Raw genomic sequence first — 24,213 nt, forward strand, 5'->3', positions numbered from 1 at the left:
CCTCAGAATGAATTATTGGCTTCTCAAAAACCGGATCTCTTTTGCCCCTCCTACGAAGCAGGTGATCTGGGACTGAAGGGTAGGACTACTCAATCACAGAGCATTAGCTGTCTTCTGATATTTAGTACCATGTTTTAAATAATGACCTAATACAATATTTTTTTTTGATTTTAAAGTTGTTTATTATTTGTTGCTACTTTGCTCAGAAGATGAGAGTTTAGGAGTCTTACATGTGTCCCCACCCTACCCTAATTATTAGTAATTGAACCATGTAGGGTATTACGATTTCATTTCCCTTTTCGTGTATCTTATCATTTTTCTTGGAGTTAATTCTTGCTTTTCTTTTGTGTGTGTGTGTGTGTGTGTGTGTGTGTGTGTATGGTTACCATTAGGTTTGTTATTGTTTTAGTTTTTAATGTTTGGTTTCCTATGCAGCTAACACTAACTAGCTCATCCTGAAACTCACTAATAATCAATAAAACCCCTTTTCATGTAGTCAAATACATCAGTTGAACCTATGAGTTCCATATTTTTCCTGAAGCCAATTTTTTTGGAGCCCTCTTCCTCCTGCTCGAATCTGGATGGGTAGCTCTCAGGCCTGCTACACAATTGTCTTCTTGGACACAATTTCTTCTCTCCCATCATGGGAATGTCTTTCATTTCTCTTACGTGCTGGATCTCCTCTTTCCTAGATCCCACATCTTCCATTCTCCTGGTGCGTTTCTCCTTTGGTAACTCCTCTAATGAATTTCTGGGAATCATTCCAGAATGTTCGGCTTAGATCGGGGCCCGGCAAACTAGAGCCTGTAGGCCAAATTCATGGCCTGTTTTTGTATAATCTATGAACTAAAAACGGTTTTTACATTCTTGAGGTGTTGTTAAAAGTCAAAAACAAAAACAAGGAATAATAGGTGGCAGAGATTATATATGACTCATAAAGCCTAAAATATTTACTATCTTGTCCTTTACAGAAAAAGTTTGCCAAAGTCAGACTAGCCCTTGTGGTGATTTTGTAAAGGTGAGTACCCTGTACCAAATCTCTTTCTTTGTAAATTAGAGTGATTTACATGATTTACATTGATGCAACTAGTGTTTTCTTGTTTGTCTATGATTTTAAATCACTGATTCAATATCTTAAATGGCTAGGTTATTTCAGGTTTTTTTTTTTTTTTAATTAAGTCAATTTTAACGATGTGTTTTTAAAAAACTGTGGGTTTTTTTTTGTTTTGTTTTTAATTTATTTTCATTTTATTTTATTTTTACTTTTTGGCTTGATCAATTCAGCTAAGATGCTGTCAATTTTTTAGTATTTACATAGGATAAATTTTTAGGTTTCTTAGTCCTCTATTTTCTCTCTACATTGTATGTTACTAACTCCAAATTTAGCTTTATCATTCCATTCTTTCGTCCTTTTTTCTGACATTGTTTCTCAATTTCTTAGGCTAAATGCTTATTTTTTAAAATTTCATCTTTTAACATTTCTAATTCAAAGATTTAAGCTCTATACTTCTAAGTATTGCTTTTTCAGTATCACTCAGGGTTTGATGTGTAGTATTTTTGGGTATTGGATAGTTTTATTTTTTTTTAATTTTCATTATTATTTCTCTTATGTCTCAGATATTGAACTATGTTTTTCTTTGATAAAAATTCCATCATATATGAAAAAATTCCAGATAAAAAGAACAATGCTGATTATATTTTTATTTAATTTATAATCTTGCTGTATTATGGGTGGAGAATTAAGTCTTTATGATACCAAATTTTGAGATTTGCCATTTTCACAATTTAACCATACTATAGGCTAGATTAAAAAAAAATTTTTGTATGATTAAAAAGTACGTTTTGGGGGGCGCCTGGGTGGCTCAGTCGGTTAAGCGTCCGACTTCAGCTCAGGTCACGATCTCGTGGTCCGTGAGTTCGAGCCCCGCGTCGGGCTCTGGGCTAATGGTTCAGAGCCTGGAGCCTGCTTCCGATTCTGTGTCTCCCTCTCTCTCTGTCCCTCCCCCGTTCATGCTGTTGTCTCTCTCTGTCTCAAAAATAAATAAACGTTAAAAAAAAATTAAAAAAAAAAAAGTATGATTTGGGTGCAACATTGTAAACATCTCTATACTGAACTTGTTAATTGTGCTATTTAAAATCTATATACTTATCAAGTAGGAATAGGGATGTTAGTGAAATTATCTATTTCTTATTGTGGTTCTGTTGATTTTCATTTTACATATGTTGGTGATATGTTATATATATCATCCTCCTAGTGAACTAAACATTTTATCCCGATGTAGTGACTGTTTCTCCAGTATTGCTTTCTATAAAGTCTACTGGATTTGGTATAAATATAGTGATGTTGGGTTTCTTTTGGCTAACATTGTCTTTTACTCTCAAATTTTCTACATTATTTTATATATATATATATATATATATAAAAGATATATATACATATATATATAGAAAAAATATATATATATAAAAGATATATATACATATATATATAGAAGATATATATATATATACATATATATGTATATATGTATATATATATCTTTTGTTAACAGCATATAAGTGACTCTTTTAAATCCAAAGTAATAATCTTTGCTATTGGGCTGCTAAATTCAGTGGGTACATATTTATTATGATTATTTATATATATGGAATTATTTCTACCATTATAAATTCTTCCCCCTTTTCTAAATTTTTGAGTGCATTAGTTTCTTCTCTGTCTTGTTTTTTTAAATTATTTGACTTTTTCCCTCTCATCTCATCTTCTATTCCTCTATTGATTTTAAATTATAAACTCAATTTCTTTTTCATTAATACTTACCATAAAATTTTTTACCATACTCCTTTATTTTATTCTAACGTGTGATGATTGATTTTATGTATCAGTTTGAGGGGGTTAAGAGATACCCAGCAAGCTGGTAAAACATTATTTCTGGGTGGGTCTGCGAGGGTGTTTACAAAAGAGATTAGTATTTGGATTGCCGAACCGAATAAGGTAGATGATCCTCCCCCGTGTGAGTGGGCGCGGTCCGGTAGGACCCAAATAGAACAAAGAGGCAGAGGAAGGGTGAACGCGATGTCCCCGTTGGAGTTGGGCCCAGCTTCTCCTGTTCTGGGACACCAGGACTCCCCAGTTCTCAACCCTTTAGACTAAGATGGAGAACCCTGACTCATGTATAAAGCTAATCACTACCTTTGCCCTGCTACTTAACATTTTGGCTCCAATAGCACTACAATCCCAAGCAATTTATCCTCTCTTCCCTCCCATCAGTGCACTGTATTTTTGTTCTCATGTGTATTTTAAACAAATTAGAAAATATTAGTTATTTTATACAATCACTGCTTGTGTGAATTGCTCATATGCTTTCCCAATTTCTTTACTCAGCCATTCCTTCTTGCATTACAGACAATCTATATGTGATTATTCTGCCTAAAGGAGTTTTTTTAATCCTTTCCTTTAGTAAATGTTACTGATGGAAAATTCTCTTATGATGTTTTTTTCCTAAAAAATATCATTATTATTTTAGATAATATATAAAAAATAAAATATAATATCATATAAAATAATATATATTATTATATCTAAAAAACTATTAAATAGTTTTTTCTGGGTATGCAGTTTTAGGTAGATAATTGTTTTTGCATAGCACTTTGAAGATATCATTCCAGGCATTTCAGCTTCCATTATTGCTGTTGAGATATCAATGAGTCAAATTGTTGTTAATTTGTCAGTAATATGTTTTCTTTCAGGCAAATTTTAGATCATTACTTAATCTTCAGTGTTTTTCGGTTTTACTAGGATAGGTCTAACCGTAGATGTATATTATTTATCTTACACAGGATTCTTAACTCTAAAATCTCTTACTTTTCCATAATTCTGAAGAATTATTTTATTCTGTGTTCAAATATTTCCTTTCCCTTTTTTCTCTCATTTCTTTCCAATTTTATAATGCTTGTTGGGCATTAGACTCTCTCCTCTCCTCCAAGTCTCTTAAACTCTTTTTTATATTCTCTTTCTTTGACTCAATATGCTAAATTCTGGGTAAATTCTTTGGATATGCTTTCCATTTCACTATTTCTTTCTTCAGCCTGATCTGATATTCTGCTTAACTCATCCTCTGAGTTTATAACTTCAATTGTTCTCGTTTTTACTTCTAAGTGATCTATTTTTCTTTTTCAAATTTGTTTGGTAATTTATAGACACTTATTTATTAATATCTTGATCATTTCTTTTATTTTTAAAACCTATTAAGTATTTTTACTGAAAAATTTAAATATCAGAAATATTGGCTCATCTGATTCTGCTATCTACGTTGTTTCTGCTGGTTTCCCTTTAAGACATTTTTTTCCTTTGTATATTTTGTGATTTTTAACTGTGAATTCACGTTCTGCGGAACATTATCCAGGGAAATATTTTATGGGCAATGTTGAAAGTGGATCTCTGCTTAGAGTATTTTCACTTGATTTCGTGAGGTGACAGGGGCACTAGTGACCTAAAGCTACCTTAAAATACATTTTTGGAATCAATTGCAAGTCTGAGTCTGGGAAGCAAATTCACATTAAAGACAGATTTTGATTTTAAATTTTCTTTTCTTTTTTTTTTAACATGTATTCATTTTTGAGAGATGGAGAGAGACAGAGCATGAGTGGGGGAGGCGCAGAGAGAGAGGGAGACACAGAATCAGAAGCAGGTTCCAGGCTCTGAGCTGTCAATACAGAGCCTGACACGAAGCTCGAACTCACGAACCGTGAGATCATGACCCGAGCTGAAGTCAGACACCGAACCGACTGAGCCACCCAGGCGCCCCACATTTTGCTTTGAAATTCCAAGGAAATATTTTTGCCCTTCACACCACAAGTTTAAGACACGCAAATTTTTGATATCCCCTTCTATGAGTGTATTTATATCAGCCCGTGCCATCTAATAACTATTTCTTATTAGACTCTTCACTTTGGATAAGCCCTAGATTTTTGTCTTCAGCTCCCTCCACGCTACTGTCACCAAAGCAGAGTAAAATCCACACTAGTAATTGTTGGAAGCAAGATTCAACAATGTATGCTAAAATCAGTAGACACAAAGTTGAGACAAAACAGGGTATTTTAAAGAATATGGTTTTAAAGAATCTCTGCTAAGATATTATTAATTACAAAAGGAAAATTAGTAACTTTGTAGTGGAGAAACCCAACAGACAGCCCCTTAACCACATTGTCAAGGTCAACATCACCAGCAATAGTATCATGTTGACATGGTGACGCACAGAGAAGAGAAAATCACTTCTGTGGTGTTCTCTCCAACAACATGGAACCTCAATCGAATCATGAGAAAACATCAGACAAACTCAGATTGAAGAAAACTACAAAAGTAGCTGACCATTTTTCTCCAAATGTCAAGGTCATGAAAGACAAGTAACGACTAAAGAACTATCAGAGACTGAAGGAGAAGTACCAGCTAAATGCAATGTAGAGTCCTGAAAAAGAAGAATGTTGAAACTCCTAAGAAGTCTGTAGTTCATAATTTCTTAGTTTTGGTCATTGCACTGTGATTATGTAAGATGTTAACCTTGGGGGAAGCTAGGTGAAGGATACTTGGGAACTCACCGTACTGCTTTTGCAACTCTGTCCTTCAAACAGTGGTTAGAGTGATACGATAAAATCCTCCAGTAGTTTCCAACCAATGACCAGGCCCCGTATAGTCTAGACCCATGCATCTCTCTGAAATCATCCAACCATTCTTTCATGTAAAGTACAGGCCAGTAAGGGATTATTGATCAAATATAGCAATTTCTTTCTTACCTTAGGATCTTTGCACTTGCTGTTCTCTTTGGCTGGAAAGTCCTCTCTGAGACCCCAGATCTCAGGATGATGGGATTTTTAAACTCACTATTCAGGGTTCTCTTCAAGCGTCACCACCTCAGACTGAGGAGTGAAAAAGCAGCCCTGTCCTGACTGGCAGTCATTCTTTGTCCCATTTTTCTACTTTTTATAGCAATTACCATTTTCTTAAAGCTATCATTATTTTTCGAGTTGCTGATTTTTTTTTTTTAACCTTTATTTATTTTTGAGACAGAGAGAGACAGAACATGAACGGGGGAGGGGCAGAGAGAGAGGGAGACACAGAATCGGAAGCAGGCTCCAGGCTCTGAGCCATCAGCCCAGAGCCCGACACGGGGCTCGAACTCACGGACCGCGAGATCGTGACCTGAGCTGAAGTCGGACGCTCAACCGACTGAACCACCCAGGTGCCCCTCGACTTGCCGATTATACGCATTTCCCTCTTATACTCTTAAAAAGAGCAGTTTTCTTGTGCGATTTGTTCAGTGATCTACGTACGGGACCCGGAACCTAGTAGGCCCTCGAAAACATTCAGAATGATTAATTTCTCTCTTTTTCCCCAAAGCCAGTCACAACTACTTTCAGATGCTTTATTCACATTGAGACATTAATGGTTGAATGGGAAGACGTAATTATCCAAGCTCTCTTATCTCACATTGGATGGAATTAACCATAGGAAAAATATCTATCGTATGAAAGACATATTATTAACTATAGAACAGAAAACTAATTCTGAGTTTTAAATTCTTGCAAAACAGTAGAATGTGTGCACCGGAAAGAGGCAGTGTGTACAATATGGTAGTAAAACATTTGGGGCTTATCATGGATTGAATTCTACTTTGCCAATTACCACCATTTACTTCTCATGACTTTGGGCAAGTTATTTAATCACTGTGCTTCAGTTTCCCCACCTGTAAGTTAGCAATACTGTTAATAGTGATCGTAAGTACAATATAGCATTTTATGAGAATTAAATTAGAAATCATTTTAATAGGGTACACTATTGAACTCAAAATGTTAATTCCATTTACCTTTCACTCCTTAACTTGTTTCCATCTTCCAGAACTGATGAATTCCGAGACTCAGGAGTTAATTGCTTTAGCTATGTAGATAGTTAAGAATAGAGTTACAATAGATACTTAGGTAATAATATCTCCATGTGTTACTGATTTCTGGAAGTATTTATATTAGATAATAAATTTAAGCGTCAAGATAAGTGATAAGATAATTTATAATCAGATTCAGGGCTTGATCACTGGGAAATAGAAAGAACTTGGAGGTCAAGGCTTATTCCCCGAGGGATTGGATGGGATTCAGATTTCCCTGTACCAAACAGGAAGTGCGAAACTGGGTAGCAAACCTACATATGTGCCAGAGTGTGGCTGTGAATTCTTCAGGGAGAATGCTTTCCCCTCCCATCCAATGCCAAGTTTTAGGCAGGCACATCTCCATGTCTCCTTCGATATGTGGGTATATTTCTAGTTTGCTTCGATACATCAGTTTCCAGTACTTGCTAGCTGATTATTAACTATGCCATTCACGTATAAAAGCCATTTTTTTTCTTAAATTTTCTTAAATTTTTTTCACGCACTTCAGTGTCAGAGAAGATTCTTTTATCATTAGTGGCAAACCTACCGACAATTAGAGCATAAAGGCTTTGACAGCTGACTTGAAACACATGTAGAGCAGGAAAGTATTAGTTCTGCTGGACAACATTCAGCCATATCCTTCCCCGTGGTAATGACCTTCCTTTTCTTCATTGGGCATTTTATGAAACATAAAACAGCCAGATCACAGGGACAGTGCTAGAGAGCAGTTTGAGCTATCATTATTGAAACAGCTTCCAACTACCCACATCTTTGAGGAGAGACGTGTGAGGGAGAGTGGGCCAGGCTTTCCTTTTTTCCTGCTGGTATTTGTTTTTGCCTCTGATGGTATTCCCTGCTCAGTAATATATGCTTTGACTTTGTGACCTGTCTTCCTGCAATAATTCTTTGGTGGAAAAATCCACTAATTCAGCCAAGAGTTAGTTCTTCCTCTGGCCCCACGTGCCTGGCCCAGAGATCACAGCTTTTTGGGTTAGCAAACACATTCAGCCGGGTTACTGTATGAGTCATTCAGGACTCTTTCCCTAATGCTAGGCCAGTGGGACATCATTCTGTTTCCAAGTTCAAGATCTCAATTAATTTGTGTATAATGGAAGATGACTATAACCTGGGATAAATAACAATTGATGAGCTAGTATACTAATCTTCTATATTTTTGGAAGTGGTGTTGGGGGAGAGCAGTAGCAGAATTGAGGAAGAAGGAGAAGATGTATTCTTTCAAAGAGTAGAAAAGTCTATTGGCTAAAATTATCACAGAGTCTCTAACAGAGATTACCAAGCTTACTGACGACAGATAATAACATTAGTATTATTTGCCTTACTTGGAATTTTAAAGCATTAAATTGAATAATTCAGGACACTAGATTCTGTCAGAAGATCTGTTGGCGTATTCCCGTTTGGTGTCGTATTATCTGTGATACTACAACATGTCTTGGTTCCTGCATATATAAAACATTGACTTTAGAGTATTTAAGAATAAAGCTTGGCCCTTGTGTGCTGCTGGTGGGAATGTAAAATGGCGCAACCAAAAATTTCATTTTAATTTCAAAAAATTAAAAATAGAATTATCATATGATCCAACCATCTCCTTCTGGCTTTATATCAAAAATAGTTGAAAGCAGGGTCTTAAAGAGATATTTGCATACTCATGTTCATAGCAGCACTATTCACAATAATTATGAATGGAAGTAACCCAGGGTCTATCAATGGATGAACGGATAAGCAAAATGTAGTACACACACACACACACACACACACACGCACACACACACAAACACTATATAGCCTTAAAAAGAAAGGAAATGCTGTCACATGCTACAACATGGATGAACCTGGGGGACATTATACTAAGTGAAACAAGCCAGTTACAAAAACACAAATACCGTATAATTCCACTTACGTGCAGCATGTAAAGTAGTCAAATTCATAGAAATAGAAGTGGTTACCAGGGGCTGGGGGTAGGGGCAAAAGAAGGGAATTTATTGTTTCACAGGTACAGAGTTTCAGTTCTACAAGATGAAACATTTCTGGAGATCTGTTTCACAAGAATGTAAATATACTCAATGCTACTGATCTGTATCCTTAAATATGGTTAACATTGTGCATTTTGTCTGTGTGTGTGTGTGTGCGTGTTTTACCACACACAGAAAAAGAATCATTTTTATAAAATGTAGGAAACATTCTTTTTCTGTCTATCTCATAGGATTGATGTCAGGATCAGAAGAAGGTAGTACATGGAACAATGCTCGGCCAAGGATAATTCTTGCAGCACTGCGTGTGATAGAAAATAATTGGGAACAATCCAGGAGTTCATCAGTAGGGGGCTATGTCCCCAGACAGTGACATATCCGTGTATGGAAGACAATGTAGCTATAAAAACAAGTGATGAGAAAGCGCTCTTTAGGGAACAGTCTCTAAGAGGTTAAGTGGAAAAAAAGCCCTGCAGAACAGAATTTATAACATGGTGCCTTTTGCGTAAGAAACAGGAAAATATGAATATATATTTGCATATTCTTGTATTCTCATGAAGAAATTCTAGACGGTATCAAAGAAACTCAAAAATAGTTATCTAGAGTGAGGAGGAAATGGAGTGAATGGGGCCAAGGGTAAGAAATGAGATTTATCACACTTTCCGTTTAGATTGTTTTGATCCTTGAAACACCAGAATGGAAAAGATCATATGTGAAGGGGTTTTGAAAGCTATAAAGCATTGTATATATGTAAAGGGCATTGTTACGATCATGATTGATTATTTACAGTGTATTACTGATGATTAAGTACTTTAAGACACCTGGTCAATCAAAAAATTATCAGTCAAATTCCTTTCAGCTGTATGATATACCTAAACAGAAAACATTCAATTCCGGCACTCTTCAAGCTCTCATAAATTTGGGCCATGTTGATTTGTCACACTCTGATTTGCCTCCTCTCCCTTTCCCAAGGTCTCTCCTGCTCAAATAGTTTGATTTGTACATTTCAGTTGGAGGTGACACATCACCTCATTGGCAGCCAGAGCTGGTATAGCCAATAAGATTGGTGCACAATTGCCATCCCACTTCCTAATTGGTGGGTGACTTCTCTTTTAGCTGCAGAGTGACTAAATGGGGGAGGCCGTGGCCCCAGAGAGATATCTATTCTTTGATCATGAGGAACAGAACAAAGCTGCCTCCAGCCCATGGTGTTATACTTCCCAGAACAGTGGTCTTCCAAGGGAGGTGATTTTGCCTCCCAGAGGACATTTGGCAGCATCCGGAGATTTTTTTTTTATTGTCATGCCCAAGGAGTGGCCTGCTACTGACATTCAGGGGGTAGAGACCAGAGATGTTGCTAAATATCCTGCAATGTATCAGCCAAGACTTATCTAGCCCAAAATATCAATAGTGTCACCAAGGTTGAGAGATATTATCTTAGGAGAAATGGCATTTTACCCGAGGACTTTGAAAACCAGAGAGCGATGAAGATGTATAGAAAGGGCTTCTTAATGCTGAAATGGCAGGACCATGGCAACTGGTGGCAGGATATCTTGGGCTCCCCTCAACACATATCACTGTGTGTGTCTTCTCAGTCCTATTCTCCAAGCTTCCCTGGCTCACAGTTGATTAATGGGTTAGTTTGCTTGCTTCACTTGTTATGGTGAAAGGCATGCCAATCCCTAACAGCAGGAGTCCTGTTTTCCTAAAAGGTTCTGTCCCTATCAGTATGCTCTCTGCTACCTCAAATATGATCATCTTCAAGGCCCATCCTCTGCCACCTCATGCTGATTATTTCCTTTGTTTCCCCATCTTACCCCTTGTGTACCTCTAGTCTAGCATGGGTCAAGTTGATGGGTTATGTGTCTGGGCTCCCTATTGTGATGGGAGCTCCTTAGGAACGTACTCTGTTTTGCTATTATTCCACACAAAGTAAATGCTCAGGATGTTTGTCGAATCAGTGAATGAACTCAGCTTTAAAATGTAGAGAAAATCCTATTTCCAAGAGAATAATCATACCATGTATTTTTCATACTGTTAATAAAATCACATTTTTAAATGCACATTTTTTTTCCCTCAGTAGAATGCAGTCCATCTAAAAGAGTCTGGCTTTGGGGGACCTGGGTGGCTCAGCCAGTTGGGCGGCCAACTACAGGTCAGGTCATGATCGCACAGTCTGTGAGTTTGAGCCCCTGGAGCCTGCTTCCGATTCTGTGTCTCCCTCTCTCTTGCCCCTTCCCTGCTTGCTCTCTGTCTCTCTCTCTCTCTCAAAAATAATAAACATTAAAAAAATTTTTTTTAAAGAGTCCGGCTTTGTGAGAGGAACATATACCATGATGGCCAAAGGGGATCTCCTCTGTTGACATTAGTTGCCAGATTTACAGGTTTCTTACAGTTTTCTTTTTATATATTGTTTTCAGCACTCAAATAACTGAGTGCCCATTTTATACAAACCGCTATACCATGTGATTTAGAGATACAGGGACGCATCAGACATGGCTGATAGAATCTGACTTGTGGTGGGAAACGGAAAGAGGCTCAGTTTTAAAAAGTTGACGAACAACATATGAATAATAAAAGGAGAACATGTAACTAATGAGTAATATAGGCACAAAGTCTATTGACACTTAAGAGGCAGGCTTCAATCCGAAAACATTGTTCTCGTGATTGCTTACAAATGAGGGCTGTGTTCCGATGGCTAGAGCTCTTTCTGCTCCGGGTTGCAGCGCCACTTGACGGGTGAGGAAGAAGTCTGTAAGTTTGCTGAGAAGTGCCATAAATACACCAACAGGGCTGGGCTCCATTAAGGAATGACACAGCAAATGTACTAGATGATAAATGGTGTGGCCATGACCCCTCTCCACCGGTACCTCCCACGGTAGGCTGCGGAGGGAATGTGTCTGGACTCCCTTGCACAAATGCTAGGTAACTGCTCAGTGGTTCTCTGTCACCAGTTTCTACGGAAACATGTTTATAGGAGAAGACCTGGCAAATTTGGCCTTGCGCCTACAGCAATGGTTTTCAGAGGGTGGTTCTTGTCCCAGCAGAGTTGGTATCACCTGGGAGCATATTACAAACACAGATACTCGGTCCTCCCTTCAGATGTACTGCACCAGATAGTTGGAGAATGGTGTTGTAAATCTTTGTTTGAACGAGTCTTCCAGTTGGTTCCGATGTCCTGTGAAGTTTTGAGAACCACTGGTCTGTAGGAAGCACATCATTAAGGATTTATTTATTACTTACCTGGTGTCATCTTTATGAGGGCTCAGGAGACAAATTCGTACCCGCTATGCTTTCTTGAGCATTTAAAAAAAAAATCATAGGAAGAGAGTGAGTTACGTAACTGATCAATTTCCTGTTTCTCCCTGACCGCTAAAAAAAAAAGCAAGAAATCAACACCCATGGGGCGCCTGGGTGGCTCAGTCGGTTAAGCGTCCGACTTGGGCTCAGGTGATGATCTCACAGTTCATGGGTTCGAGCCCCGCATCGAGCTCTGTGCTGATGCCTCAGAGGCTGGAGCCTGCCTCAGATTCTGTGTCTCCCTCTCTCTCTCTGCCCCTCCCCCGCTCACACTCTGTCTCTCTCTCTCTCCTTCAAAAACAAACATTAAAAAAAAAAAAAAAAAGAAATCAACATCCATGTCTCTTAACAATAGTACATATTATGGTGCACATGGTTGTATTAGCTTCCCTCTTTGTTTTCATATTCCTATCCCTTTTCTCAGGTCCATTTGATTTCTCTATTTTATTTTATCGCATGTGTCCCCCTACGTTATTCATTTATTTTTTAATGTGGACTGTGACTATCTCAGTGGGAGGGTGTTAGTTTGTGTTATGTGTCAGTCAAGGTTAACCAGGACTAGTGCATTTGACCTGCCAGTAAGAGTTAAAATGTACTTTTCCTATTCCGATTCATCTCTCATCTTTGGGCTTAACCGGCTGTGAAGCAAGCAGTTTCAAGTATGGTAGTTCTTAGGTGTTCCCCTGACCTCCGGAGCTTGAAAGAGTCCACATGCTTTACGGAGCTTTGGAAACTCTGGCTCCTAATACCCTGAGTCAGTCTGAAAACACGCCGCATGAATTGACTGCTTTGTCTATCCTTGGTTGTATCAGAAGTTACCTCTCTTGCACAAGAGATGTGTTCCTAAAAAGCTACATGTAATCTGAGCCACATTTGCACGCTAGATGGGTATTGAAAGGAATCTTACGGTAAACCCTTCAGTACTACAAAGAATTGGCTTCTCCTGTGATGTATTTGTTGTAAAATCAGATTTTCAAAGATGAGACTTTATACATAGTGAGAATTACCTACGTATGGCTTACGGTACTCTATACGTACTTCTACCATGAACTAAGGTAAGAGTTCCCTGAAGTGTAAAAAGTAGGAGAAAGTCTGAGAATCAGAACACCAAAACTTTAATAAGGTGACGCTCTTTCATTGGCGAAACTTCGAGTCTGGTGATAACAACGGAGCATTTGTGAAAGGCTCACTTACCAAACTTTTTTTGTGAAAACAGAATTAAGTCAAACCACACTACAGCATACTAAGAATGTTTGGAAACGCAGTAGAACATTCCAAGATAAAATATTAGGTCATTTCAGGGCTTTAGGTGGGGTGAAGTGAGCTAAATTGGGCCTCAGATTGCTTTTTGGTGTTTTTTGTTTTTCTTTTGAGAGCTAAAATATGTGCCTGAATGGAAGAACAGGAGAAAGGGCATCTGAAATCCTGCCTCATTCATTCATTCATTCATTCATTCATTCATTCATTCAATAAATACATATTGAGTTTCTACTATATGCCTGGCAGTGTGCTAAATTCTGAGGATATGGCAGGAAAAAATGGACAAGTGTCCTGCTCACCAGAAGCCCACAATATAGACTGTAAACCAGGGGACAGTGGTTTCGGTCTACTCACTTATCACCCTGGCTCTTTGTTCGCTAATGTGTAAAATAAAGTTGTTAGACTAGATACTCTTTCTCTGATGTCTCGGGTAACTCACGATGGCTTTGGTTCTTAAATCAGAGACCACTTCCTTGATAATGCAAAGAACTGAAAGTTCCAGAGTTTCTAGCTTTAGGGTAGCCAACGGATTGGAAGGGGGAGGCTGAGGAATTTGCAGGGCAGCTCCATTTCCTGAGTCAAGACAGTATTTCCAATGACGTTGAGTGCCATTTAAGATGATGGGCAAGTGGAAATTGAACGAAGGCTCACGTCCCCAGCCATCCCCGTGGCACCGCCTGTGTTTTGTCTTCTTTTATTCCTTTCCTTTTTATTTTATTTTATGTTTTGCCTCTTCATCCCAGTCTGGTATGTGAGACAACTAAATTTGAGAACATGAGCTAGCAAAGTCAGAGCCAGTTCAGGTCAGGCGAAAATGAACTCATCCGTTTCCATTTTGGGGGATAGAGTGGGAAGAAACAGAGATGTGCTCCAACTTCAGAGTCAATTAACATAGAGAGATGAAAAGCCAGCACAACCTAAGTCTGTGTTTTCCTGAGAGCTTTCTGGGTCCAGGGTGAGAGCAGGAGGCCTGGGGCAACTTCAAACAGCCTGCACTTTCCTCTTCTGATGTCCACAGAAACAACAGACTAAAGGAGTCTTAAAGAATCACCTGAACTGAGGTGCCATTTTTGCTGGTAGTCCTAATACCATGGTCCTTGTCCTGGTTGGCCAAGAAACTCTCCGATTTTTAAAGACCACGGGAAAGTGATAATAAGGTTGGTCATTACATCCTTAACCAGATATTCTGCTGTTGAACAGTTCTATCTATTGCAAATCTCATTCTCTGGGTTGACCTGGATCCCCATTCTATAATTCTCTCCTATTTTCTCCTTCTGTCATTTGCTTTACTGACTAAAGAAAAGGGGGCCAACCACATATTCTTTTCCAGTTAAATACTGCACATCCCACATGCTTGTTTGGAAACAGTGCCATACCTGTGCACTGGTGACCTAGAGACGGCATGAAGTTCATCGTAGGCCCCAAACAATGTTCTCCTGCCATGTTATTTTCTGCAATGTTTGCCTTGTCTGGAAAATGTCCTTAGATTTTTCACCAAGTTTCTCCTCCATCTTGAATAAAATCACTCTGGGTTTTAATTTCCTCTGGGTCAGCCTGGGGTCACCTATTAACTGAATGAACACAAATAGGTTCTTGGTGCCATCACTGAGTCGTTGCTGAAAATATGAAACCCCTGCAGACCTGGGACCTACCCAGTAGATATCACTCCCCCACATTATCACATTTCCTTCCTGGACTCATTTGCACTTTATAGCTTTCTTGCTCAGGAATTGCATTGCTAGTCCCTACGGCTCTAGACATCTGTTTTCTTAACATTAATTTCATGTTCTTTTTTTCATATTCCCCAGCTCCTTCTTGCAAAGGATACGCCTTGACCCCAGGGAGCACTGTCCTTCGGATGAAGTGATTGCTCGAAAATGCTTATTTTTAATTCTTTCAAAGCTTTGTGAAAACCTCTTTAAATCTGTACAAACATGACTGATTTTCAGACATTCACTCGGGACTTGTTACATGGCTGCAAACAGCTTCTGCATAGGAAAAGCACATTGCGTTATGTTTGTGTCTCTTATAATCCAAGAGGGTGAATCAGCTCTACATAATATTTAATAAAAACAGCAACTCATCAGAGAACGGTTACTTCTAGGCAAGAGTGTCTGGGAGATCATGCTTGCCTTTTGTCAGTTGGGCTAGAAAGCTTTATTTTTTTTTAAAATATTTTAATGTTTATTTATTTTTGAGAGAGAGAGAGAGAGAGACAGAGACAGAGAGAGAGCGAGAGAGAGCGAGAGAGCATGTGCAGGAGGGGCAGAGAGAGGGAGACAGAGGATCTGAAGCAGGCTCCATGCTGACAGCCCAGAGCCTGATGTAGGGCTCGAACTCACAGACCACGAGATCGTGACCTGAGCCAAAGTCGGACATTTAATGGGCTGAGCCTCCCAGGAGCCCCAGAGTGCTTTATTTTAGATGGTAGCTTTATTCTGTCCCTTTTTTCAGAATTTGGCAAACTGACCTGTATGACCCAAGGTCCATAGACAATAGTAATTCATCAAATGGTTCTCAGATGGGCGAATAGCTCCTTTCGCTGCTTGAATGGGCTCCCTCATCTGTGAACGACTGTTACCATTCTGATGGCGAATGGAAGATTTCTAAAACGTTCCTTCCAATTTCACACCAGATTTAGAACCAAAATAGAAGCCTTGTCCTTACTTTAACTGATGCTGTATTGACCAGGAGACAGAAAAGTTGCCTGCAGACTGGAAGCTAGGGAAGCCAAAGCGCAAAAGAACCAACACACTGATCTAAAGACACACGACGAGCCACCAGGCAACCTTGGAAACGAATCCAGATTCTCGCCTCATAATCCGCCGCTTGCTGTCTCCCGAACATACGACGTCCTAGAAAGAGACACATCTGGGTTCAAACCCCAACGGTCACTGGTAGATGCTGTGACCTCCGATGACCGTTTCTCTGAGCTTCTGTTTCCCGATCAACAACGTTGTTGTCAAACCTCTCTCGGAGAGTTGTGAAGATCCATAAAGTGATGTCAGAGCGATGAGGATAGTGTGCGGAACGTAGCTGGATGCTGCCATTTCAGCAACATATTCCTACCTCCATGGATTTTTCCTTAATGATTTCTACTTTAAAATAAACATTAATAACAAAACCTTACGTATCGCCGCTTAGCTTCCAGATCTCTGGTGCTGCATATATGAAAACAAGACAGGGGCTATTGAGCAGGGCACGGTCATGAGAATGGGGTCTTGATTGTGGACATAAGTCCAAGACTAATTCAGAGTGGATGTGAGAAAGCAAACTCTTCTAGAAATCCGTATCTGTCTGTACCTCTGTCTTCAGGTCTTTGTGTTTTCCCCTCATATCTTCACATCCTAAGTTTCTGGCCACTACTTGTTTCTGATTATTATATTGTCATGCTTCATTTTCTTTATTTTTCTCCTATCATATATATTCCATATATATGCTTTTTATCTATTAATTCTTTTCTGGCTTCTCTTGTTTATTCCCTGTGAATATATTAAGCCAGAAAACTGGAACATCTTCATATTGGTGAAGTCACAGTTGTGGGATTCTATATCCTGGAAAAGTATGTCACGCAATCTCCCCACGTAAAGAACTGACTTATGAAAATCCATATTCTTGGGCTCCAACCCATATCTAATGAGTCTATCTGAAGTGAGGGGTATGTGGGCGAGGGTACAGGGAATTTCTATTTTTAACAAATGGCCCAAGTAGTACTTCTGATCTGACAAATTTGAGAAAAAACTTTTCCCCTTGGCCAGGTAGTTTTACATGGTTTACTGGCTCTGGGCAGCCTGTGCCAAAATCATGAGTCTGAGAGAGCTAGGTGAGAGAATGTGGATGAGTTTATACAATTCATGCCCCTTTTGAGAAAATGTATTCTCCAATGCATAGCCTAAGGGTCTTGGTTTAGAGGAATCCTCTTTTTATTTATCGGACAGTGTGCTACAGAAGCTTTAGAATTCATACACAATGATAGTCAAATGATTTTATTTTTTACGCTGGAGATGTACAAAGACCGCTGTTAAAGAAGGGAAGTTTAAACAACAGAAATCAACAGGCTTGTCTCAAATTCTAATTGGTCCCTGTCTCGTTGCTGCCCTGGTAACACGTAAGATGGTTTACATTGTTATTTCTGATTGTTGGCTTTTGTCCTGAGCCCCATTCTCATCTAGGGAAGAAACTAGTTGAAACATGGCGGGCACAAGCAGAAGGTACAACTTCGATGTTTTGGGGATTGTGTGGCTAAATATCCACAGAGATAGGGACACGATTTGCAGCCTGTCCTACCCACACCCAACCTTATAAGAGACGATACCTCCCTAGGGGTGTCTCCAAAGATCTGCGAATTTGTCACTCCAGTTCCTTCAGACACGTAAGCGACACGGAACATTTTGTAAAGTTAGCTTTTTGGTAGAATCCAACCATTATAACACCTGAACTTTGAAGGAAAAGAATATAGAACTACTGTTTCAATAGGTCAAAGTGGATTCTGAAAGATGCCCTGCCTCGTGTGAAACACGCTCTCGCGCTGAGTACGCGTGCCTCAGTGGCTCACTGAAGGTCATCTTGCCAACGACGGCTATTGACCCCCACAGCAGTGGCCCACCAGCCAGCGGCATTTGATGATGGGTGATTAAGAAGGGGTGTGTTAAAGGCCATTGCCAGCAAGTTGATAAGGGTTAATGCGGAGAAGAAGCAGCACGTGGAGACAAGCCAGTTTGTTGAGCCAACACAAGCCATGCTAACCGAATCGTGTTCTGCTAGAAGAGCCGGAAAAGTAGAGGAGCTCACCCTGCGGGGCAGACCACTCACCGAGATTCCATTCACATGTGTCACCAGAAAGAGCTTTACTTTCTGAACACTTCTAGAAATCAACTGACGCCGTTTACTCCAGCGGGAATGGCAGGCAGCCATCCTGGAGGATATTAAACAGTCCTCTCCCGTCTCCACAGTGGCTTATTGTCTCAGCATAAAAACATTTGTTTAAATATTAAACAGTGAAATCTCGCCTGGTCATTAGAGCCCATAAAAAAAAAAAAAAAAAAGAAGAACAGGACGGAAATTGGTTAATAATCTTAGACTTTGGCCAACTGAGTGGCTGGAATGCCATTTGTCTTGGTGGCATGTCAACCACCCAGAGGAAGCCCCGTACATCACAAAGCCGGCTTCGTCCTCACACTGTTTACAGGACCCTCGTGATACGTGCTTCTCGTCTCCTTAAACGTGCGTCTGCCCGGTGAGATCGTTTGCGATTTTCTCAAAGGCCGTTTTGAATATCTGGATTCTTAATTCCTATTTACCCCATAAGAGTGTTTTGATCTAGGAAGGACATACTGAGTGAAACGTGCTTCTTCAATCAACGGCAACTCAATTAAAATCGACCAGGACGCTTTTCTCGGTTCCCTTCCATTCCAGAGTATTCATGGATACCCACCAGGAGCTTGTCCTCTAATGGAGAGTGAAAAGGTAGGGAAGGTTCCTCTACTACATGCCGCATATTATCTGACCAGAGGAGATGACACCCTAATGTGTCACCCTGATCCTAATGGCTTTCTCCTTAAATGGATTTACTAACATGGCTATCCACCCCTTTATCCACCACTGATATATTTCCATGGGTCTTCCTACAACTTCTGTCAAATACAATGATAAGTAAGGAAGAAAGATGGCGGGCCACGCTTTTCTTTTCTTTCTCTTTTCTTTCTTTTTTTTTTTAATTTTTATGTTTATTTTTATTACTTATTTTTGAGAGAGAGAGACAGAGTGTGAGAGGAGGAGCAGAGGGAGAGGGAGACACAGAATCCGAAGCGGGCTCCAGGCTCTGAGCCGTCAGCACAGAGCCCGATGTGGGGCTCGAACTCACAGACCGTGAGATCACGACCTGAGCCGAAGTCAGACGCTCAACCGACTGAGCCACCCGGGCACCTCGAGGCCACGCTTTTCAATCACCGGTCTACTCAGATTTGTAACTCTTTCCCCAAAATGGGTGGCATTCTCAGAAGAATGAAATACTGTCATTGGTTTATCAATAAAAATTTTATAGTTCCCTTAAACATCTTGAAGTCAGTATATGAATAGCATAGATAGATGAAGGATAGCTATTTTGCTAACAGTACTTGTTATTTTTTCACTGGAATGTGATTGTTTGGGTTGAGTATAAACATATTTATTTAACTAGCTTTCAAACAACATTTGATATAGTATCTCAATAGCAGTGATGTGAATTTTGTGTGTGATACAGATGAGGCTTAAATAAAGCCGCCTTTATTTAAATAGTTACCTGCTGAGCATGTACCATGTGCCAGGCCTAGTTCTAGGTGTGAACTGGGACAAAACTCAAGATCCCAAGAGAGTGTCGCATCCTAGAAGCCAGGGGCAGAAGGGGTATCGAGGAGAATAAAGCAAGCAAGTTACATCAGACGCCACCAGTCATAAGTCAGGTGGCATGGGGACCGAGGGCTGAGTATGGGTTTGACAACAAGGTCATCGCCGACTCTGCTAGTAGCCGGAGTACGAGTGGGGAGGTTGGAAGCCTGCTTGGAAAAGCTTAAAAGAGAAGAGAGAAGAGAAATCGAAGGACGTTCCAAAGAAATTTCACTTCAAGGAAATGTTAGCGAGTGGGACCGTAGCGGGAGAGTTTGGTCAAGAGAAAGTTTCTATTTTTTAAGATGAGAGAAAACAAAAGCATGCTTGAAGGCTAAAGCAACTGAAAGTCAAAAGATGTGTTGCTTATAAAACCACAGCAAAGAGCAGAAATCAAATTGTACTCGCGGGGGCTGTGAAGCAAAATTAAAATCTAAACCACGTTTTAATATGAATAAACTTGCTGAGTCCACAACCCATAGGTAGCTTTTAACTGCAGCAATCTGAGCTGTGTGCTAGAGACTGTTGAGTATTTTCATGTCAAGCTTTTATTTAACCAGGATGTTTCGGGGGATAGGACGTTTTGGTCAAGAGCCTGATATGAAGTTTCCCTGAAGTGGATTTGAATGGTGTAAAATGTACTTAACCCTAAAACTGCATTGAGTAGTCTTGAGTCTTTTATGGTTTATATGATCCCTTAAGACGTTGCAAGAAGTCTCAGGGTTAATATTATGAGCACTGTAAAATATTGAATATAATACATAGGCAGATAGACTCATTTGGGACTAACCCTTTTATACTAACCTGTAAAGGGCCAGGTAGTAGGTAATTTCAGTTTTGCAGAGCATAGGGTTTCTGTTGTAACTACTTTACTCCACCGTTGTAGACTAAACGTAACCACAGACAATGCTAAAGGAATGAGTGTATTCCAACAAAATTTTGCGTGCAAAGGAAGACAAAGGACCAGATATGGACCATGTGTATTCCAACAAATTTTTGCATGCAAAGGAAGACAAAGGACCAGATATGGACCATGCAAAGTCTTCCAGCCTTTGCCCTAGAGGATGATTTATTTTTTAAAAAATATTATGGTTAAGGCTGCAACGCCTTAGGTAGCCTTGGGTGTCTCCCCCCCTTTTTGGAACTGGTGGATTGACATAAGTAAATCCCTGACGTGAAGGAATATTACAGCATTCAATTTTCAGATTGCAGAGCCAGAGAGAGTGGTTTGGGATGACTTTGTGCAAATCACTTAGTCTGTTTAGGTCTTGGTTTACTCGTCTATAAAATGGGGAAAAGATCTATTTCATGAGATAATTGTGAAGAGTTATGAGTTCTTTGGGTGTGTGTGTGTGTGTGTGTGTGTGTGCTTGTTTTACCTATATCTCCTTGTTTCCCTGGATGTTGGCTCTTTGGCATACTGTTGAGTATGAAAATTTTCACTTATGGGTTTTTTACTGTCTGTTATTTGGATGTCATACAAGTGGAGGTTTGTGGTAAATCTCTTAGATAAGACACTTCACCCACCAAAGTCCACCTTCCCAAACCTCTGCATCCTACCTTGATTCTCCAAGTCAAATGACAATTTTTAGTCTTAGTATGTAGTTTCTCACAGCTAGTGATAATATCTTTGAAAGAGTTTAACCAGCTTCCGTTCTTTGTTTCGTGAGTGTGGCAAAGTATTAAAATCAAAACCTTCATCCAGTGATCTTCGTCTGTGTGAGCTGCTGTGTGGAGATGTGGTCACTTGAGATGGAACCATGTGGGAGCGGGTCCTGTTTGTCAGAGTGATACTGTCTCTTGTTGGTTGTGTACATCACAACTGCCCTCTTGGCACTCTTGGGTCTGTCAGGACATAAAACACTAGACACCTGCATGTTCACATTCCCACGCCTTCTAGAATGTCTGGAGATTTGGTGAGCTACACTTTGCCCGAGGCCTGGCTGATAGAAGTTTGTATCAGCCCTGCCGGACGGGACTGGTCACATCTGTGTCTAACTTAACCCCACAAAGTGATGGAAAGCGTCTTAACAAATGAAGAAAACCCAACTTCCCTTTCGTCTCCATTTGGCATTGGGAGTCCCTGCAACTCAGGGAGCAAATGGGTCATCTCCTTGAACTTGCTGGGCTAGAGATGAGTTACAAGTAGAAGACAGTCACTTCAAGCCCACATATACTTCATCAGATGCCTCTGTAGGAAATACTATTCGTGTCCCCATGTTAGATGAGCCACCGAAGCACAGAGAGGTTAATAATCTCACCAGGTTATGGATCCTTTGGTCCCCTTGTGTCCGGGATCATCCCTTTGAGGCCATTACACTGGCCTGTCCATCTGAACGTGTTTTCTTCTTGCCTTCCATGGCACTTATGGATTGCATTACAATGGCCTGTTTCCCTGTTGCAGGACTTTGCACGGTGTCTCATGCTTAGCAGCGGTTCTATAAACTTCTGGTGATTCCATGCAAGAGGAAATGGCGTCCATGACACGAGATAAAAGGACTCATGCGAGAAAGAACTGGCTGAGGACATATTTAAAACAAAAGGGAACACTTCTCTCAGACTCATCAAGATGCATACATGGAACACGTTCAGCTTTGCCGCACCCCCCTCAAACCTCAATAAATGCAATGAAACAGAGGGGCGCCATTGCTGTAAGGACACTCATTGGCGAATGCTGCATTTTATTTCCATTCTAGTCGGCAACCCCCAATCCCACCATGGCATAACTCCATTACAGAAAATAAAACAAATAAATTCAGCAGGATGACAAGGAACAATAGCAGGGGCCAAAAGGAACAGAGGGAAGAAACTGGCCCAAACCGTTTTGTATTCTTCAGTTCTCTTTCATTTACTCCTTTTCGCAGGTCACTTTCCTTCTAACGAAACGAGTGGAGATGCTCCCTGCATTTCCCGTCTGTTGTTACTTATCTAGATGGGTGGTAAGTGCATTGGGTAGAGGTCACGTCTACACTCTCCAAGCCTTTCCAAAATATTTACACTATCGGTGGGGCCGATCCTTGTTCACAAACCCGACCCACCAGAGAAAAGAATGCAGAGTCTGTAGGAACCAACCAGCCTCCACTTGTGCTCAGGTTAAACTTTCCATCCCGATGCCAGACCACAAACAGCAGAGCGCCCCAGAAGTTTCCTGGAAATTGGGCAACACTGAGATGACCTTAAATCAGTGTTGCCTTGGAGATGGCTGCAGTGTGTTGGAATCAGCCCCGGGCCGCGTGTCTGTCCCCGCTGACCTTGCCAAAGGGAAGGGCAAGGTCAGGAGGCCTTGGAAGAACCAATTCTGTGTGGCATATTGGTTTGGGGAAATATGTTTACACATTAAACCTCTTCATCTTTGGGTGTCTCCATTTGCCAACTACGTGATCTCCTCTTTTGAATCACGGCATCGTCTCTTTGGTTCTCAGAGAAGGCTTATATTATGCGTGATGGCAAGGGCGGTTGTGATTAAAAAGTTAAGGTGTTGGACAGACCCAAGTCTCTATATCTTTGAGTTAGCTGTTAGCAAGATGATCAAATGCCAAAGAGAGAATTTGGTTTGCCTTTCTTTCGTGCCAACCCAAGGCTCGTGTCCTCCTCTCTTTGGTCCTTCCACACCATTAAAACAAGGTGGGGTCTCAGCACAAAGACACTGCACTTGAATCTGAAGCTTTACTTCCATCACTGCTGCATCGGATGAAACCTTAGAAATCTCAGAGACCTTAGAAATCTGTAACCTGGCATCTAAGATCCTTGTTACTTATTCTTAAGGAGCAAAGAACTTGCCGTTGCGTAGGTGGTAAAGAACACCCAAACTCCTCAAACATCATTTTTACTCTAAGGGAAACACTTGTCAGACTCCAGTCGTTTCAGATAGGATTCCTGAAAAAGACATTTCTTTCATTCTTCTCTCCCTACAGGCATAAACATTCTGCATTTTACACTTGAGACATACAATGTTATCTACTTCTGGTGTCTTATGTAACTTTTTAGGAATGCTAGGAGACTTTCCGGGCTCCGTGAGGTTGGGAATGGGGAATGGAGAGAAAGGCGTTGGAGGTATGGAGAGGGGGGGTGGAGAATGGGGAGGAGAAGAAAAATCCACTGTTTCCATACATCAACTGAGTTGGCTGTTTGTGACAAGAAGTTATTGCAATTAAGATACAAGCCGGATGTGTGGGCTAAACAATTTCAGCTGATATCACAGGCATTTATTGATAATGAAAACTCAGAGGAAGGGAGCTGGAAAATGGTTGTCTTTAGCGGTTTCCTAGGCAAAGGGACAAACCATATGGGTTAATCAAAAATTACCACATCTTATCTAGGAGAAGAGAAAACTGTTTATTTTACTGCAAAAGGAATGTTTCTGTCAAGTTTTAACGTCAACCTTT

At 40.1% G+C, this 24,213-nt stretch overlaps 1 long non-coding RNA gene across 1 annotated transcript; it reads left to right on the forward strand.

Moving 5' to 3' along the window:
• The first annotated feature begins 18,563 nt into the window (after positions 1 to 18,563).
• On the forward strand, positions 18,564 to 23,514 carry LOC109249628 (uncharacterized). Its single transcript, XR_002072674.2, has 3 exons — positions 18,564 to 18,701; positions 18,789 to 18,931; positions 22,233 to 23,514. It is a non-coding gene; the product is annotated as an uncharacterized LOC109249628 (long non-coding RNA).
• Positions 23,515 to 24,213: the final 699 nt, after the last annotated feature.

Source organism: Panthera pardus, unplaced genomic scaffold, assembly GCF_024362965.1.
Source record: "Panthera pardus isolate Hobbes unplaced genomic scaffold, ASM2436296v1 HiC_scaffold_17, whole genome shotgun sequence".
NCBI classification, from domain to species: Eukaryota; Metazoa; Chordata; class Mammalia; order Carnivora; family Felidae; genus Panthera; species Panthera pardus.